This window comes from Candoia aspera, chromosome 5, assembly GCF_035149785.1.
Source record: "Candoia aspera isolate rCanAsp1 chromosome 5, rCanAsp1.hap2, whole genome shotgun sequence".
In the NCBI taxonomy this organism is placed as follows: Eukaryota; Metazoa; Chordata; class Lepidosauria; order Squamata; family Boidae; genus Candoia; species Candoia aspera.
Genome location: NC_086157.1, coordinates 40,605,520 through 40,623,027, shown reverse-complemented (window position 1 = coordinate 40,623,027; position 17,508 = coordinate 40,605,520). Strand labels below are relative to the sequence as shown.

The window sequence follows — 17,508 nt, the reverse complement described above, 5'->3', positions numbered from 1 at the left end:
TTATGGGTTATGCATTGACCCTAATTTCTAGCCATTGTTTTTGAGATTTAGTGATACAGGGTGTGTCCAGATGACACCAAGCATGATCCATCTACTTTGGTTCTAAATCAGTGAAGAGGTAGAGAACAGTTATTCTGAGATAAAGAGCAATTTATTGGGGAGTGAGAGAATAAATACTTTATTCGCCCTTCATAATCCCTGTTGTCTGGGAATTACAGGAAAGCCCCATACAACATCTACAGGCTTAACTATTTTATATGGCTAGGCTGCAGAATATTGTTCACCTAGGCATTTTTAGTGCATATAATGTTTCTTCTTTTATTGGTAATTTTCCTTTGGAGAATTGGTAATTTTCTCTGCTTTGATAAATATTTTTTTTTCTGTAAAAAGGCACAACCCTTTATTTTATATATGAATTAAGTAATCATATTGGCTGAACATTATGTTAATCATAGAATAATTATTCCAGTGGAATTTTATTTATTGCCATTGATGTTTATGCATTTAGTATGGGTTTCTTTCTCCTCCTCCATCTCCCAATATTCATCTTACATTTATAATGCCCTATCTACTTTGGGCTTCAGTGGGGGAAGCATAATCCTACTACACCTGGCAGATCTTTCAGCAGCCCTTGATCCCATCAACCATGGTACCCTCTGGATCACTTATGAGGTTTGGGAATAGGGTGTACCATTCTTAGGTGATTCTGTTCTTTCCTAAATGGGTGATTCCAGAATGTGTCTATGGGGAGGATTCAGTATCTCCCCCATTTTATTAAACATCTCTATGAAGGTGCTGGGGAAGGTCCTCCAACATTTGGAGGTTCAGTATCATGATATGTTGATGATACCAAGTTATACATTTCTACTCCTGGCTGTCCAAGAGATGTGAAATTCTTGAGCCAATACCTGGAGGCTGTAAGGGTCTGGATGGCAGGAATCAGGTTGAGACACAACCCTAGCAAAATGGAGTGGCTGTGGTTTCAGAAGCTAACTGGTTCTGGATAATACTACTTTTAGCTCTAGATGGAGTTGCTTTTACACAGTCTAAAACACAGTGTCTTGGACTCAGCTTCTGCTGGAACAGCAGGTGGAAACTGCCCAGGAGTGTCTTTTCACAGCTTCAACTGGGGGGCCAGTTGCAACCATTCCTGGAACAGAATGCACTGGCTACAATCACTCATGTTCTTGTCACTTCAGGAATAGACTACCTGTGTGGGACTGCACTTGAGGACTATCCAGGAACTGCAACCAGTGCAGAATGCACAGCCTGCATGTTAACGCAGACAACCTGGTATCGTCATATGACACCAATATTGTAGGAATTGAATTATTTGTTGGTTTGTTTCTGGTGCAGTTCAAAGTACTGGTTGTTGTTTATTCGTTTAGTCACTTCCAACTCTTCATGACTTCATGGACCAGCCCACGCCAGAGCTTCCTGTCGGTCGTCAACACCCCCAGCTCCCCCAGGGACGAATCCATCACCTCTAGAATATCATCCATCCATCTTGCCCTTGGTCAGCCCCTCTTCCTTTTGCCTTCCACTCTCCCTAGCATCAACATCTTCTCCAGGCTGTCCTGTCTTCTCATTATGTGGCCAAAGTATTTCAGTCTTGCCTTTAATATCATTCCCTCAAGTGAGCAGTCTGGCTTTATTTCCTGCAGTATGGACTGGTTTGATCTTCTTGCAGTCCAAGGCACTCTCAGAATTTTCCTCCAACACCACAGTTCAAAAGCATCTATCTTCCTTCTCTCATCCTTCCTTATGGTCCAGCTCTCGCAGCCATATGTTACTACGGGGAACACCATTGCTTTAACGATGCGGGCCTTTGTTGTCAGTGTGATGTCTCTGCTCTTAACTATTTTATCGAGATTTGTCATTGCTATTCTCCCAAGGATTAAGCGTCTTCTGAATTCCTGACTGCAGTCAGCAACTGCAGTAATCTTCGCACCTAGAAATACAAAGTCTTTCACTGCTTCTACATTTTCTCCCTCTATTTGCCAGTTACCAATCAAGATGGTTGCCATAATCTTGGTTTTTTTGAGGTTTAGCTGCAAGTCAGCTTTTGTACTTTCTTCTTTCACCTTCATCATAAGGCACCTCAGTTCCTCCTCGCTTTCAGCCATCAAAGTGGTATCATCTGCATATCTGAGATTGTTAATGTTTCTTCCAGAGATTTTAACTCCAGCCTTGGATTCCTCAAGCCCAGCTTGTCGCATGATGTGTTCTGCATTCAAGTTGAATAGGTAGGGTGAGAGTATATAGCCCTGCCGTACCCTTTCCCAATCTTAAACCAGTCCGTTGTTCCGTGGTCTGTTCTTACTGTTGCTACTTGGTCGTTATACAGATTCTTCAGGAGGCAGACAAGATGACTTGGTATCCCCATACCACTAAGAACCTGCCACAAATTGTTATGGTCCACACAGTCAAAGGCTTTAGAATAGTCAATAAAACAGAAATAGATGTTTTTCTGAAACTCCCTGGCTTTTTCCATTATCCATCGGATATTGGCAATTTGGTCCCTAGTTCCTCTGCCTTTTCTAAACCCAGCTTGTACATCTGGCAATTCTCGGTCCATGAATTGCTGAAGTCTACCTTGCAGGATCTTGAGCATTACCTTACTGGCATGTGAAGTGAGTGCCACTGTTCGATAGTTTGAACATTCTTTAGTGTTTCCCTTTTTTGGTATGGGGATATAAGTTGATTTTTTCCAATCTGATGGCCATTCTTGTGTTTTCCAAATTTGCTGGCATATAGCATGCATTAGCTTGACAGCATCATCTTGCAAGATTTTGAACAGTTCAGCTGGGATGCCGTCGTCTCCTGCTGCCTTGTTATTAGCAATGCTTCTTAAGGCCCATTCAACCTCACTCTTCAGGATGTCTGGCTCTAGCTCACTGACCACACCGTCAAAGCTATCCCTGATATTGTTATCCTTCATATACAGGTCTTCCGTATATTCTTGCCACCTTTTCTTTTCTTTTCTTCTTCTTCTGTTAGGTCCTTGCCATCTTTGTTTTTAATCATACCCATTTTTGCCTGGAATTTACCTCCGATGTTTCTAATTTTCTGGAAGAGGTCTCTTGTCCTTCCTATTCTATTGTCTTCTTCCTCTTCCACGCATTGCTTGTTTAAAAATAATTCCTTATCTCTTCTGGCTAACCCCTGGAATTTTACATTTAATTGGGGCACTGTTGCCTTTTGCTTTCCTTCTTTCTTGGGCTACTTCTAGTGTCTCAGCAGACAGCCATTTTGCCTTCTCGGTTTTCTCTTTCTTTGGGATGTATTTTGTTGCCACCTCCTGAACAATGTTGCGAACTTCTGTCCATAGTTCTTCCGGGACCCTATCTACTAAATCTAGTCCCTTAAATCTGTTCTTCACCTCCACTGCATATTCCTTAGGAATATTAGTGAGCTCATATCAAGCTTATCTGTGGGTCTTCCCTAATCTCTTTAGTCTGATCCTAAATTGTGCAATAAGAAGTTTGTGATCTGAACTACAGTCAGCTCCAGGTCTTGTTTTTTCCGACTGTATAGATGTCTGCCACCTTTGGCTGCAAAGGATGTAGTCAATCTGATTTCGGTGTTGTCCATCTGGTGAAGTCCATGTATAAAGCTGTCTCTTAGGTTGTTGGAAGAGAGTGTTTGTTATGCAGAGTGAGTTGTCTTGGCAAAATTCTATCAGCCTATGTCCTGCTTTGTTTTGTTCTCCCAGGCCATGCTTACCTGTAATTCCAGGTGTCATTTGACTGCCCACCTTAGCATTCCAGTCTCCTGTGATGAAAATAACATATCTTTTAGGCGTGTCGTCCAGTAGGTGCTGCAGATCCTCATAGAACTGCTCAACTTCAGCTTCTTCACCATCTGTGGTTGGGGCATATATTTGGATCACTGTGATGTTAGATGGCTTGCCCTGAATTCGAATTGAGGTCATTCTGTCGTTTTTTGGATTATATCCAAGCACTGCTTTAGCCACTTTACTATTAATTATGAAGGCTACTCCATTTCTTCTGTGGTCCTCTTGTCCACAGTAGTAGATCTGGTGGCCATTTGATGTGAAGTGGCCCATTCCAGTCCATTTCAGTTCACTGACGCCCAAAATGTCTATCTTTAATCTTGACATCTCACCAATAACCACATCCAATTTGCCCTGGCTCATAGATCTTACATTCCAGGTTCCAATGGTGTGTTGATCCTTAGAACATCAGATTCGCCGTTCACCACCAGCACCGTCAGATGCTAGCCGTCCTTTCGGCTTTGAGCTAGCTGCGTCATCACGTCTGGGGCTAGTTGAACTCATCCTCTGTTCCTCCCCAGTAGCATTTTGACCATCTTCCAACCTGGGGGTCTCATCTTCCGATGGTATACCGACATATCTCTGGTTGTACTGATCCATTTAGTTTTCACGGCAAGAATACTGGGGTGGGTTGCCATTATCTTCCCCAGGGATCGCATTTAGTCTGACCTCTCTGTCATGACCTTCCCATCTTGGGTGGCCCTTCATGGTTTAGTTCATGGCACCATTGAGGTGCTCAAGCTCCAGCACCACGACAAGGTAGTACTGGTAGTTATGTTTAAAGTACTACATGCCTTGGGGCTTGGTTATCTTCAAGTCTGCCTAGTCCAAATAGAATCTGGCCGCCCAAGAGGTACTTGTGAAGAATGCCGGCTCAAGGTCCCCACGCAGTATGAAGTGCAAGGAGAGAGGACTCAGAGATGGGCATTAGTTGCAGCTTCCCCCCTCCTATGGAATGCCCTCTTACCAAAGGGAAGAAATGCACCCTCTCCATGTATTGAGGAAGCTTTTAAAAATGTGGCTTTTTAAATGTTCACTGAGGACAGAGGCAAGAATGTGGGATGTACTTGAGTTAAATCTGTCTGCTTAGTGTTTTTTATTATGCTATTATTTTAATTAAGTTAAATCTATGTAATATTCAATAAACAATATATTCTATTTTATTGTATGTACTCCATGTTATGCTGTAGGCACTTAGAGTAATTATGATTGTCATAGAAGCATATGTATAAATAAATAGATAAACCAGTTTAAGTACATAATTTAGTCAATAGTCTACAGACTGTCAGAATTAAATGTATAATTATATGAATTGCCTCAGAATCTTGATTTCAAGCATATCTGCTTGCATATACTTTAATGGCAGAAAAAGAATGTCTAAACAAAATCTGTCTTGATGTATACTATACCGTACATATTACTCATAAACACTTTTGCTGTTGCCTTACTTTCTCTGTTGATGTCAGATTAATCAAAGGCTTTTGAAGTCAAACTCACTAAGCTAAATTAGGAAATTGCACATAAATGGCAGTTCTATCAAAACAGAGGAATTTTAAAAGTAAAACCCACGTACTATATGATTGTCATATCTTTTAGAAAATTAAGAATTCTAAGGCAACCTCTTAATGATTCTCTGTATCAATAAAAATAGTGTTACTGCAATGGTTTTACTAATCCAGAGGTAAGCAAGAAAAAAAAATGAGGTTGGATTTTGGCAATAAATAATTGCACAGATATTGTCAGTTTAAAAAATAGCTTTTGTTGTAGAAGTTCACTCCTTTAGGACCTATGATTAAAGTGGAGGACTGAAGTGTAGCAAATTGCCATGTCTTAATGAAGTGAGGTGATTGAAAGAATGTTTCCTTGGTGTTTAATCTGCAAAACATTATTTTAAAGCTGCATGCTCAGTGGCCTCGGGAGAAGGCTCCCCTCAAACAGCCTTCCAGCATTTCTTGGGGTGTGGCATTGCAAAAGCTGTGACAGCTCTGGAAAAGGTAAAGGTGGCAGAAGGTGCTGCTTAACTTGCTATGCCTTTATCCTGGGCTTTCACTTCGGGTGCTAGAGCTAAGGCCTGTGCAATGGTGGTGGTGGAGGTGGTGGAGATGGGAGAAGGACAAGACAGGACTAAACAAAGACAGAGAGGAAGGGGTAAGATAAAGGCCCTGGGTTGTCTCCCCATGATTAACAAACTTGTTTCCAGTATAAAAGAAAATGCAGGGTAAATCTTGCTCCCAGGAAATATATTTCGACATGTATTTTATTCTGGAAGTATTCTGGATGAATTTGTCTTTTTTATCTGAAGGAATTCCTGCAGTAAATAAAGAAGAAATACCTGTTGACCCTGGATTCTTTGGAGCCATGTAACCTTTGATAAAATCGTTAGCATAGCTATGAGTATGCCCTGTTTTGCTGCATAAAGAACGACACCATCTTCTCATCTTCCTCTTCCTTAGCCATAAAGTAATGCCTCTTAATAGGTGTTGAACAGCTGGAAACAAATATCAAGATCTCACAGGACTAAAGCTTGGTGGCGCAGTTAAGACATATACTTGAGTGGATGCAGTAGTGACACATTATATGGGGACCTGTCAGTTAGCAATTTAACACCAACTCAACCTTGAAAATGGAAGTTGTGCCCTGATGTATACAACTAATACTATACTATTTTATTGCATTTCTTTTTTTTTCTTCTACATGCTTTCATCTTTTTTATTTTTGATTGTTGCACAATATACGTGCTACTTCTAAAACCTAGAAGAGTTGTCTATGTGTACTATAAGTTCAGGTAATACTGAACTTTTCTTAATATCCTCACTAGGATATGCTCACATTGTACTCAATTTGTTCCCCTTTTTGACTCCCACCAGTCTGTGCATTAAATAATCACGTATTTCAAAGAAACTTAATGGGGATGGACTTACTAGAAGAGTTGAGCACATTGTTATATAATGAGGGTATAGGATTTTGAACCTTTTAGGAAGGCAGTACCAGAAAAGTGTACAAAGTAACTTTTCTGAGATAAAAATTGATTCATTACCTCCTGCTTCTAGGATATGAACTGTTAAAAGACTTTTAATGGAGCTGTAAGACAGAATTGATGGTGGAAAAAGGGCAAGTGCAGAGTGGCTTTTTTATGTTACTGAGACAGTAATCCAGATTTATACAGCCCAGATTTGTATACTGTATGTTTCTGGATGGGGAACAAATCAAGATTTAATATACGTAACGGGAAAGAGTTAGTAAATAGCGGCTTTACAGCAAGCAAATTATTTGGAATGAGATTTATTGAAACAGTACTGATATTAAACAGCATTTTGGCTTTCACAATAATCTCTAATAGGAGTGTGCATGACATTTTATTTATTTAATTTCTATAGCTGCCCATCTCAACAAGTGACTCTAGGCAGCTTACAATCATAAAAACCATAAAACAGTTAAAATAATTAAAAGCAATTACAAAGTACAAAATAAATAAATATAGTAAACAATGCATAGCTGTTAGTATAGCCAAGAAACGGGGCACTTAACACACTTGGGATCCCAGGCCCGGGCACATAACCAGGTCTTTATGGCCTTACAGAAGACCAACAGGGTCAGGGACATCCTGATCTCTGAAGGGAGAATATTACAGAGGGCAGGTGCTACGGCAGGGAAGGCATGCCATCTAGTCCCCATCAACTGACATTCCTTGGCTGATGGGATAGCATGCCCAACCTTTCAGATCAAATTGGACATAGAAACAACTGGAAGAAGACAGTCCCTTAGATAACCTGGTCCCAAGCCATGGAGGGCTTTGAAGGTGACAACCAGCACCTTGAACTGTGCCTGGAAGCACACCAGCAACCAATGCAGTTCATGTAGTAGTAGTGTTACATGTGTCAAATGCAAACCCCCTCACTGCCCAGCTGCTTGACTTTACAGTGAGAACCCTCAGCAACACCAAGCAACAAAAGAGCAATCATACAATAGTGTGTTTGCATGTACATGCACTACAATTGCCTGCTGCACATATTTCAGATGACCTCCCCATAGCAGAGAGAAGCCACAGTAGCAGAAAACCTTAAAAAAAAACACACACAGACAGTAACTGCAGGCAAGTAGGAAATAATGTGACACTGCAATTGGAACAATCCCCTTTTGTCTGGGTTGCAGTCTGCTGGTCAGAGCATTGCCTCAACATTGTGTACAGTTTATGTCGTCAGAGCCAATACATCCTGTATGTTCTAGCCAGATCAGTAGCTGAGGTTCAGCAATATTGCCATGCATCTTTGTGAATGAGTGATTCATAGGAAGAGTGGATGAGTCTTACTGCAACTCTGGTGATGCAGAGATTCAATGAAACTTCATCCATTCTGAATATCATTTAACTAACGGCCAAAGATCAGAAAGGCCAACGATGTGAGTTGTACAGAATCTTATCCAGTCTGCATTTCTTGAATGCCATGAGGCAGGCTTGGTTAGGTGAGTAGGTGAATGTGACACAGGAAAATTTTAGGGGCACCACTTGCCAAGTGGCCATACCTTGGTAATGGCTTCTCATATTGGTCTTCAGAGTGACATAATGGGGTAGTTATCTTTTACTAGCTGTTCAGGAAAGTTGTTCAAGGGAGCAGTTCTTTAGAACAGGAGTGAGTCTCTAGACTTTGAGTGATTAGATGTCACTTAGTCATTTGTCCTTGGAAACACCTCTCACTTGAGACCCTGGTTAGTGGGCAAGCAATGTATTATAAGTCAATTGTTGCCAAGTCTGGTCCAGAGTCCAAAATGATTTATTTATGTAGAACATATATACGTACTGTAGGTCAATGCAACTAAACAACATCACTATGGGCAGCATACAAAATAATTAAACATAAATATAAAAGAAAAATAACACATGCCACTGAATCAAACTGAAACAATTAAAGTAGATCCATTTTCTAAAATCTCCATCTGGCTCACTGAGTCACAAAATAAAGCATTCTGTGCTGCCGGCTGAGCCAACAAACATCTCTCTGATGATAGTTCCCTTTAATCATTGGTAACACAGCCTAGCAAGCTTGAATACTAAACTCTGTGCCAAATGGATTTTTTTTGGTATATAATCCCAGTATCACGTCAGGTTGCCAAAGCTTTGCTGTGTGCAAAGCCCATCTACTTCTGGAATTTGCTCAGGGTTTTGTCTAATAAAAAGGTCTATGGAGAACTTGGTCTAACATAGTCATCTTGGTGTTTAGGAGATTCATCACAAAGAAGAATGACTTAACTGCAGAAACTGCCTTGACCAAGAATCTCCAGTTCTGGGGGTTGAGGAGGTAAACAATAGAGTGTCTTGCAATGTTAATAACAGCAGACAGGAGAAATTCTTCCAGTTGAGACACCTTAAGGTATCAAGTGTTCAGCTGCATGGAGTTTGACCTGGCATTTTTCCATTTTCTGAAACACATTTTTACAATATCCTTTTACACTTCGTGGAAATAACCAAGATTCTTGCAGCATTAATTCGCAATAGTACTGGTGGCAACTTTGATAATAGCTGGGATGATCTTGGTGCTGCCCCCATTTAGGCAAAGGCAAGTGCAAATGTTTAGGTGCAATGCTGGTCATATGGACAAACTGTAGATCTTTGTCCTACTGCTTGTTTCTGTGAAACCATGGATGGTTGCCTTCGAGCTGCTCAGTCAGGTAATCTTCAGTCATGTGATTCATTAGCATGTTCATCTCATCTGCTTTGTGTGCCAACTTCAGCACCTCAGCATGAAGCAGCATCTACTGTACTTGTACGTAGGTCCTGCATCATGGGAAGTTCTGGTCTCCACAGTTTCTTAAGCCTGAGTATATTGATGGAATGCATAATGATGGAACAGAACGATGTATGAACTCTACTTGACAGGTCTAAATGTCTGGGGTGGTTGATCTGCACTGTCGATATAGGTGTCCCGTTCAGACTCTGAGGTGGCCAGACAGAATTATTATCAAAACTCCTTATTTAAAACAACTATTTACAGTAACAGAGTCCTGGCAAATAATAAGGCAAGGTAGTTCTAATCAAGACCACCCAGGCAAAGACAGATGAACAGGCACAGCTGCAGGGTCAGGATGTGGCAAAACAGCAAGGCAGAATTCAGCTAACTCTGTGATTGAAGCTGTCAGACTTGGTGTAGCTAGAGTGCTTGGCAAAGCAGAAGCTGGAGGCAAGGTCCTGTGAGCTGGCATGCAGATAAGACCCGACTGACATGTGGAGGCTAGGCAAGACTGAACTGGAACCACTGGACGAGGCTTGACTCTGGAGGCAAGGCTGGACTGGACTGGAGACTTGAGGCAAAGCTGGAAACTGGAAGCAAGGCTGGACTGGATTGGAGACTTGAGGCAAAGCTGAGAACTGGAAGCAAGGCTGGGCTGGACTGGAGACTCGAGGCAAGGCTGAGAACTGGAAGCAAGGCTGGGCTGGACTGGAGACTTGAGGCAAGACTGCAGGTTTGGAACCAGGCTGGACTGGACTGGAGTTCCTAGGCAGGGCTGTGGGCTTGGAACAAGGCTGGACTGGACTGGACTGGAGATCCTGGGCAAGGCTGGAGCTTGGAAGCAGGACTGGACTGGACTGAAGATCCTAGGCAAGGCTGTGGGCTAGGAGCAGGACTGGGTGCACACCTGATACGTGCTGAAACGCGGTGATGAGGTCCTGAGCTAGATGTGAGACTGCTCAGCCAGGATGGCAGGAGGAGGATCCTCTGAAGTGGCTCGTGCAGAAGGCAAATCTTCAGAGGTAGAAGACGCTGGCGCTGATTCCAGTCTGGCTGTAGGCAAGGCTTCTGATGCAGGTTAAGGACTCTTCTGCAAGGGCTGTGAGCTCGAAGGATCAGTTGTTTATGGCAGCTTGCTCTTCACACGTCTGCCTTTTATGCTGATCCCTTCCACACCTTTTCTCTCCAGCAGCCAATTGGGCTGTTCTATGTTTCGCGTACTTCTCTGCTCTCCTGTCTCGTGCACTGATTGGAGAGTTCAAATTCCCCACTGGAGCTTTTCCAATCCCCATTTGCCATTTCTCCCGCTCTGCTGAGTCACTTCCTAGTTCTGCTTTTTCAAGCCTCTCCTGAGCACTTTCGCTTTCCCCCTCTGACTCTGGATAAGTTTTGTTCTTGGAGTCAGACATGGGCTGAAACCTCACAATAGGGAGAGGCTGAAGTGCCTGATGAAGTGGCACAAGTGGAATAAAGCTGTGGAGTCAAGCATCTTCCATTGTGCTGAGTAACTGATGGTCGAATATGCAATAGCATGCATCAGAACTCTTGCTTTTGAACCACCTTGCCTCCCCTCAACAGCACCTTTAGGCTTGCTTCTAGTCCATAGCACAGTTTACCTACTTCTGCCAGGAATCAAGCTTGCTAATAAGCTTGCTTGATTCCTAAGCAGGTGCTTAAGTGTCCCCATGCTGATCTATGCCTTGCAGTGGTTACAGGCAGAATAGCAGTGCTCCTACACCATGCTTAGGCCTTCAGCGATTCAGCTTGCTGATAGTGGATACCTGCTGGTAACTCTGTGTCATCAGTAGCAACTCTGGACTCAGGTTTAGTTTCTTTTTCTCTTAACCCTCATCCTATAAACAGCTGTCCTAAAAGAGGGGAGTGGGATTGAAGCCATTAGTGGACAGCTAGGACCACTGAATGGAGCAGAGCTTAACACAGCAGAGAATCTGCGCACAGAAAAAGAATATTATCTTAAATAGCTTTAATGAGTGTGTTAGAGGAATACAGTTTATTATCTTATACACTCAGCCCTCGCAAGCATAAAGAATCACATGCTTAGAAAAAGTAAGTTTAAAAGTAAAAAGAGCCTTACTGATTTTATTCTTGGTTCAGTTGCATCCATCTTTGGTGGAAAAATGGAGATTCTTTGTTTCTTCTGTTCCCTAAACTTAATGAACTCTTATCCCTCATAGCTGCTAAGAGCTGCATGCAGAAAATGGGAAGAATCCTTCTTCATGGCCCAAGCATGTGGTCATAATGGAGGGAGAGAGAGCAGCATGCCTGCTGCCTCCTCAGTCGGTGGATGAAGGAGGAAGAGAGAGAGAGGAAGTGGGAGTGGCAACAAACAGCTTCCTTGCACATACATATGCTAAATGAGGCATGCTGATTTGTTAACATCTCCAACAGGGATGACAGAGAGATGAGTCAGCATCTCTTCTACTTCTGCTGGTTACTAAGCACTTTCTCAGCTTCACCCTTGGTGAGGCCACCTGGTGGTACTATTGATTCTGCAGGGGGAATATGCATGTAAACTCAGGCTTCCTTATAGCAGTCACCTTCCCTTGATTAGTAAGCTTTGATTTGTCCCTCCTTTTCAATATTACCCTCCCTGTCAGTCATGGCTTTAGCAGGACTTTCGTATAGGTTATAGGCCTAATGTTTGATGCTAGCTCTAAACTGGGCTGGGGTGAGGAGAGGCAAGGCAACGCAAAGCAAGGCAACCCTGTGCTTAAAATAAGACAGATGAGCTCTGAACGGTATAGCAATTGTCAACTTGGTAGGGAGGTCAGTATTTTGTATCTAGAAGCAGCATAGCGGTTCTGTTATAACCTGTCACTCAGTACCAGTACACTCAATTCTTCACTAATGCCTAATTCAAATAATTAATTCTCACAAAAACAAGTAAAGAGGCCTTGGGAGAGGAAGATTTTTTTGGCCAGAGAAATGTCCTTTTAAATTCAAAAGGAAGCTGATTTGAAAAGATGAGAGGTCTGAAACTCAGTTTTTTTCTCTCTTCCCTCTAACTTCATTAATACTGTTTTAAAACTCAAACTAAAAAAGAAACAAGACACCTACTTGAACTAAAGTGGGATTGGGCATGTGGGGTTGCCTCCAAGACAACTAGATATACTCACCAGCTCTAGCCATAGCAGATGCCCCAGCAGTGAGTCAAAAGCTATTTGTAAGTATTTTGCAGCAATTCCTGGTATTACCTAAACAACCTAAACCTAAACTCTTGGGTAAAGGGGATTCGGTGATCTACCTACAGGGCCATGCGGAGGCGTTTTCTGAGCATCTGCAGGATAAAATCGCTCAGATCCGTTCTAAGTTGGACTCGTAAGCATGAGGCACAGTCTGGGGAGATGCCTAGGGAATGTACTTACCCTGTTATCTGGGCACAGTTTGATCCTGTTGGCCAAGGAAGTGGGCAGGATCCTCCGGACTGCAAATGCAACCACATGCCATCTTGACCCATGCCCTTCCTGGCTAGTAAAATCAGCCCGGGATGTGACTTGTGGTTGGGTCCAGGCAATGGTTAATGCATCCTTGAGGGAGGGGGAGTTTCTGGCTACCTTCAAGGAGGTGCTAGTGCACCCCCTCCTCAAGAAGCCATCCCTGGACCCTACTACAATGGGGAATTTTCACCCTGTCTCCCACCTTCCCTTTTTGGGAAGGTGGTTGAGAAAGTGGTTGTGTTGCAGCTCCAGAGGATTCTGGAGGAAACGGATTATCTAGACCCCTTTCAGTCAGGTTCAGGCCTGGATATGGGACATAAACTGCATTGGTTGCACTTATGGATGATCTCTGGAGGGAGCGGGATGGAGGCAGTGCATCTATCCTTACTCTCCTTGACATCTCAGCGGCTTTTGATACCATCGACCGTGGTATCCTTTTGGGTCAGCTCAGGGAGTTGGTGGGTGGGTGGCGTAGTTTTACGCTGGTTCACCTCCTTCTTCCAGGGCCAGGCCCAGTCAGTGTTAATAGGGGAGTTGAGATCAGGCTCACAGCCCCTCCTTTGTGGGGTGCCGCAGGGGTCGGTACTCTCTCCTCTCCTTTTTAACATCTACATGAAACCACTGGGTAAGATCATCCATCTCCACGGGATGAGGTATCATCAATATGCTGATGATAGTTATACATCGGGGGAAGTAAGTGATGCCATGACTACCCTCTCCGAGTGTCTGGGGGTTGTGGGGGCCTGGATAGGGAACAACAGGCTTCAGCTGAACCCTGGTAAGATGGAGTGGCTGTGGGTTAACAGCCCCTCTGCTCCAAGGAACTTGCCATCTTTAGCCTTGGATGGGTTGCAATGCCCCAGACGGACCTGGTGCGTAACTTGGGGGTCCTCTTGGACTCACGACTCCTGCTCAAAGAGCAGGTGGCAGTCGTGGCCAGAAGGGCCTTTGCACAACTCCAGGGCTGGTCCCAATCGGTGGTGATAGGAGAGGAGAGATCCACCCCTCGACCCCTCCATTGTGGGGTGCCACAGGGTTCGGTTCTCTCTTCTCTCCTATTCAACATCTACATGAAACCACTGGGTGAGATCATCCATCACCATGGGATAAGATATCACCAATATGCGGATGATACTCAGTTATATATCTCCATCCCGGGTGAGGTAAGTGATGTGGTAGCTGCCCTCTCTCAGTGCCTGGGGGCTGTGGGGGTCTGGATGGGGAACAACAGACTTCAACTGAACCCTGGTAAGATGGAGTGGCTGTGGTTCCTCTGTATCCGGGAAGTTATCATCTTTAGTTCTGGATGGGGTTGCACTGCCCCGTTCAGACCTGGTGAGAACTTGGGGGTTCTTCTGGACTCACGACTCCTGCTTGAAGAGCAGGTCGCAGTCGTGGCCAGAAGGGACTTTGCGCAACTCTGTGTTGTGCACCAGTTACGCCCTTTCCTGGATCGAGAAGCCCTCCGAACAGTCACTCATGCCCTGGTCATCTCCCACATAGACTACTGTAATGCGCTCTGCATGGGGCTACCCCAAAGAGTATCCAGAAGCTCCAACTGGTGCAGAATGTGGCCACGCAAGCAGTTATTGGTGCCCCAAGATCGGCATGTTTGACACCACTGCTGCGCAAGCTGCACTGGGTACCAATATGCTTCTGGGTCCAATTCAAGGTGTTGGTTATCACTTTTAAAGCCCTACATGGCATGGGACCAGGTTACCTGAGGGATGACCTCATCCCCTTAACATTGACCCATCCCACCCAGTCATGCAGAGAGGGCATGCTACGAACCCCGCCGGTAAGGGAATTCCACCTGACAGGGTCCAGGAGGTGGGCATTCTCTGCAGTGGCACCCACTCTCTGGAACAATCTGCCCCCAGAGGTGAGGCAGGCCCCTTCGCTCCCGGCCTTCCGGAAGAGCTTAAAAACCTGGTTCTGCCACCTCGCCTGGGGATGGGGGGGCACCAGTTCTTCTTGGGGGTGGCCAAGTACCATAGATCTCTCCCCAATGAATAAGATCTTCACTGCTTGGATTTTATATTTATTTTATATTTATTTATTGGTTTATTATATTTCAATTTATATGTTCTAATTCTGATTTTATTGTAAACCGCCCAGAGTCCATTTTTGGGGTAGGTGGGTGGTGACAGAAGTTTGAAAAATAAATAAATAAATAAATCCCTGATCATTTTCTCTAGATCTCTCACCACTCCCTCAGTGCCCTATGGGATCATTGTATGCCTGTTTTTTTGCTCAAAAACATCACCTCACCTAGGCTAAACCAACAGGCAGGAAAAATTAAAGTCAGTTATGAGAAACAAAACAGCACTCTGAGCCCATTGCGCAGATTACATGGAATGATGGTACTAAAAATCACCATATTTTCTTCATGCAGTTGTATCACTGCAGAAGAATTGATGAAGAGGTATAGTAGTACAGTGCACTTTTTCTCTCTTGACAAATTTAGGATGAAGTTCCTCCATACTTGGACTTTATGTAGAAAGCTGTGTAAATTACAGCATTGTATTGTGAAGTCCTCCACATCCTATACAAGTGCTTAGAAGAGTTACTTAACAAGCTGTTGTAAAATGTATATAATCACTTTCACATTGACCCTTTTATGCATATTCCGTTTGTAATAATTAAGATACTGAGGACAAGAGCTTCCTAATTTGACACTTGTATAAGGGAGGGAGAGCAGTGTCCCATAATGTCCCATATAAAATTATCTTTGTAGAGAGTCAACTGTCTGGGTTCCTATGTGATTCACAAGATAATGTCATAAGATCATCTTCAGAGGTTGTGTGTTGGAAACAATGTCTTAAAAATACCTCTGGCAGTAGGTCAACTGTCTGAATTGTGAGCAAGCCTCTGATAAAGAGTGCTACCAAGTCATCTCCAGATGATGGTTATACTCCCTGTCCTATAAAAACATATAAAAAGATGGCTCAACAACAAAAAAACTTTGAGCATAGACCTAAAGGCCTGGGAAAGTGCTACACAGCTGGCTCCAGGCTCCTGATGAGCTAAAGGGACATGATCAGGTACCTTCAGCTATATAAATTTACTAAAACAAATTTAAAAAATACCTTGATTTGATCCTATTGTTTTCAAATCCTCAAACTTACTGGCTACACTTACTTGTTTCACTGTTTGCAGTGCTTTTTTTTTTTTCCTAATGAACCTCAAGTCTCATAGTTCTTGGCAGCTAATAGCAAAAAAGCTTTCTTGTGCTATTACTGAAATTTAGTACTTGGCATCTCTTCCCAAGCAGCTGAGGGGAAAAAAATTATGGCAGAAAAAAAATCAAAACAAAAAACTCTCATAGTAATATTTCTTTGTTATGCGCCTTTACCAAGGCACAATGCAGTTCAGAAGAAAAGCAATTGTTACAAAATTCTGTCCCATAAAATTAGTTAACAACTTATCCAGCCAGTAAAACTAATATTTACAACTAAATAATGATCATACAGATTTAAATGAATGCTCTACAATACCGCAGAATGCACGTACATCCATAGTTAATATAAAACAAATATTAACCTGAAAAATCAGACTAGCTCCACACTAACTTACTTTTGGAAAAAATGGATTTAAACAACTTTAAATAGGCATCATACTTTCACAGAGATAAAGAGAAGGATGGAGCTAATTCCAAAATCATGGGGCTAGGTCCTAGTCCCTCAAAGTCTGGATCTTGGAGACCAAGGCCCTGGAAGAAGAAACAGAAAGATGACCCACCCAGAAGAGCCTAATGAACGAGCAGGACTGTAGAGGGAAAGAAGAGCAGACACATATCTGGATTGTTGTAAATGGAAGACTCTAAAGACAAGTTTGAACTTGGCTTAGCTCAGATACTGTGAGAGATTGTGGGGAGATTGGGAAAACAATGGAAAGAAGAGTGGACATAAACAAGCAGTAAAAGGCAAATCCATTGGTAGCCTATCTTATAGATGGCAATTCATCTTGGGTGACAAGAAAGCTGGGAAGAAGCTTTACAAATCATTTAAAGAAACTCCACCTGATGAACTCACTATAAATTAGGGTTGGAAACTTATCTTACAGTTTCCAAGATTCTGTATTTACTCCAAGACAAGCGTTAAAGGTTTATGTAGATCTTGCCCAGCTGTGTGGGGCTTGACAGGGAGCCAGTAAAGAGCTCATGATGTTGTGAATCATGGGAATAATATGGAATGTCCAGAACAGCTCAGATAGGGTTGGAGAAAGGAATCAGGAATACCTGCCAGGATCCTATTGCAGTAATCTATGCATAAACTAATATATGCATCAGTAAAGCTTCAAGTGTTAGAGGAAAATTTGCAGCCCACACTGTAAGATCAGTAAATGGGTATAAGATCAATTGAACATCAGTCGAGACTGTGGGCTATAGAAACTAGAACAATCTAGGAGGCTTGGTGATGAATAGGAGGGAAACATAACAGAGAATGAGAAGGATGATCAGGCCAGAATACAACAATCTGCTTCTTATCTGTATATTCAACTTGAGTTGATAAGCGAATCTCCAAGATGA

At 42.9% G+C, this 17,508-nt stretch overlaps 1 protein-coding gene across 1 annotated transcript in view; it reads left to right on the top strand.

The window, feature by feature from the left end:
* Nucleotides 1-17,508, top strand: part of ZBED1 (zinc finger BED-type containing 1) — a 124,605-nt gene that overhangs the window by 68,077 nt on the left and 39,020 nt on the right. The gene's annotated exons all lie outside the window — the stretch shown is intronic.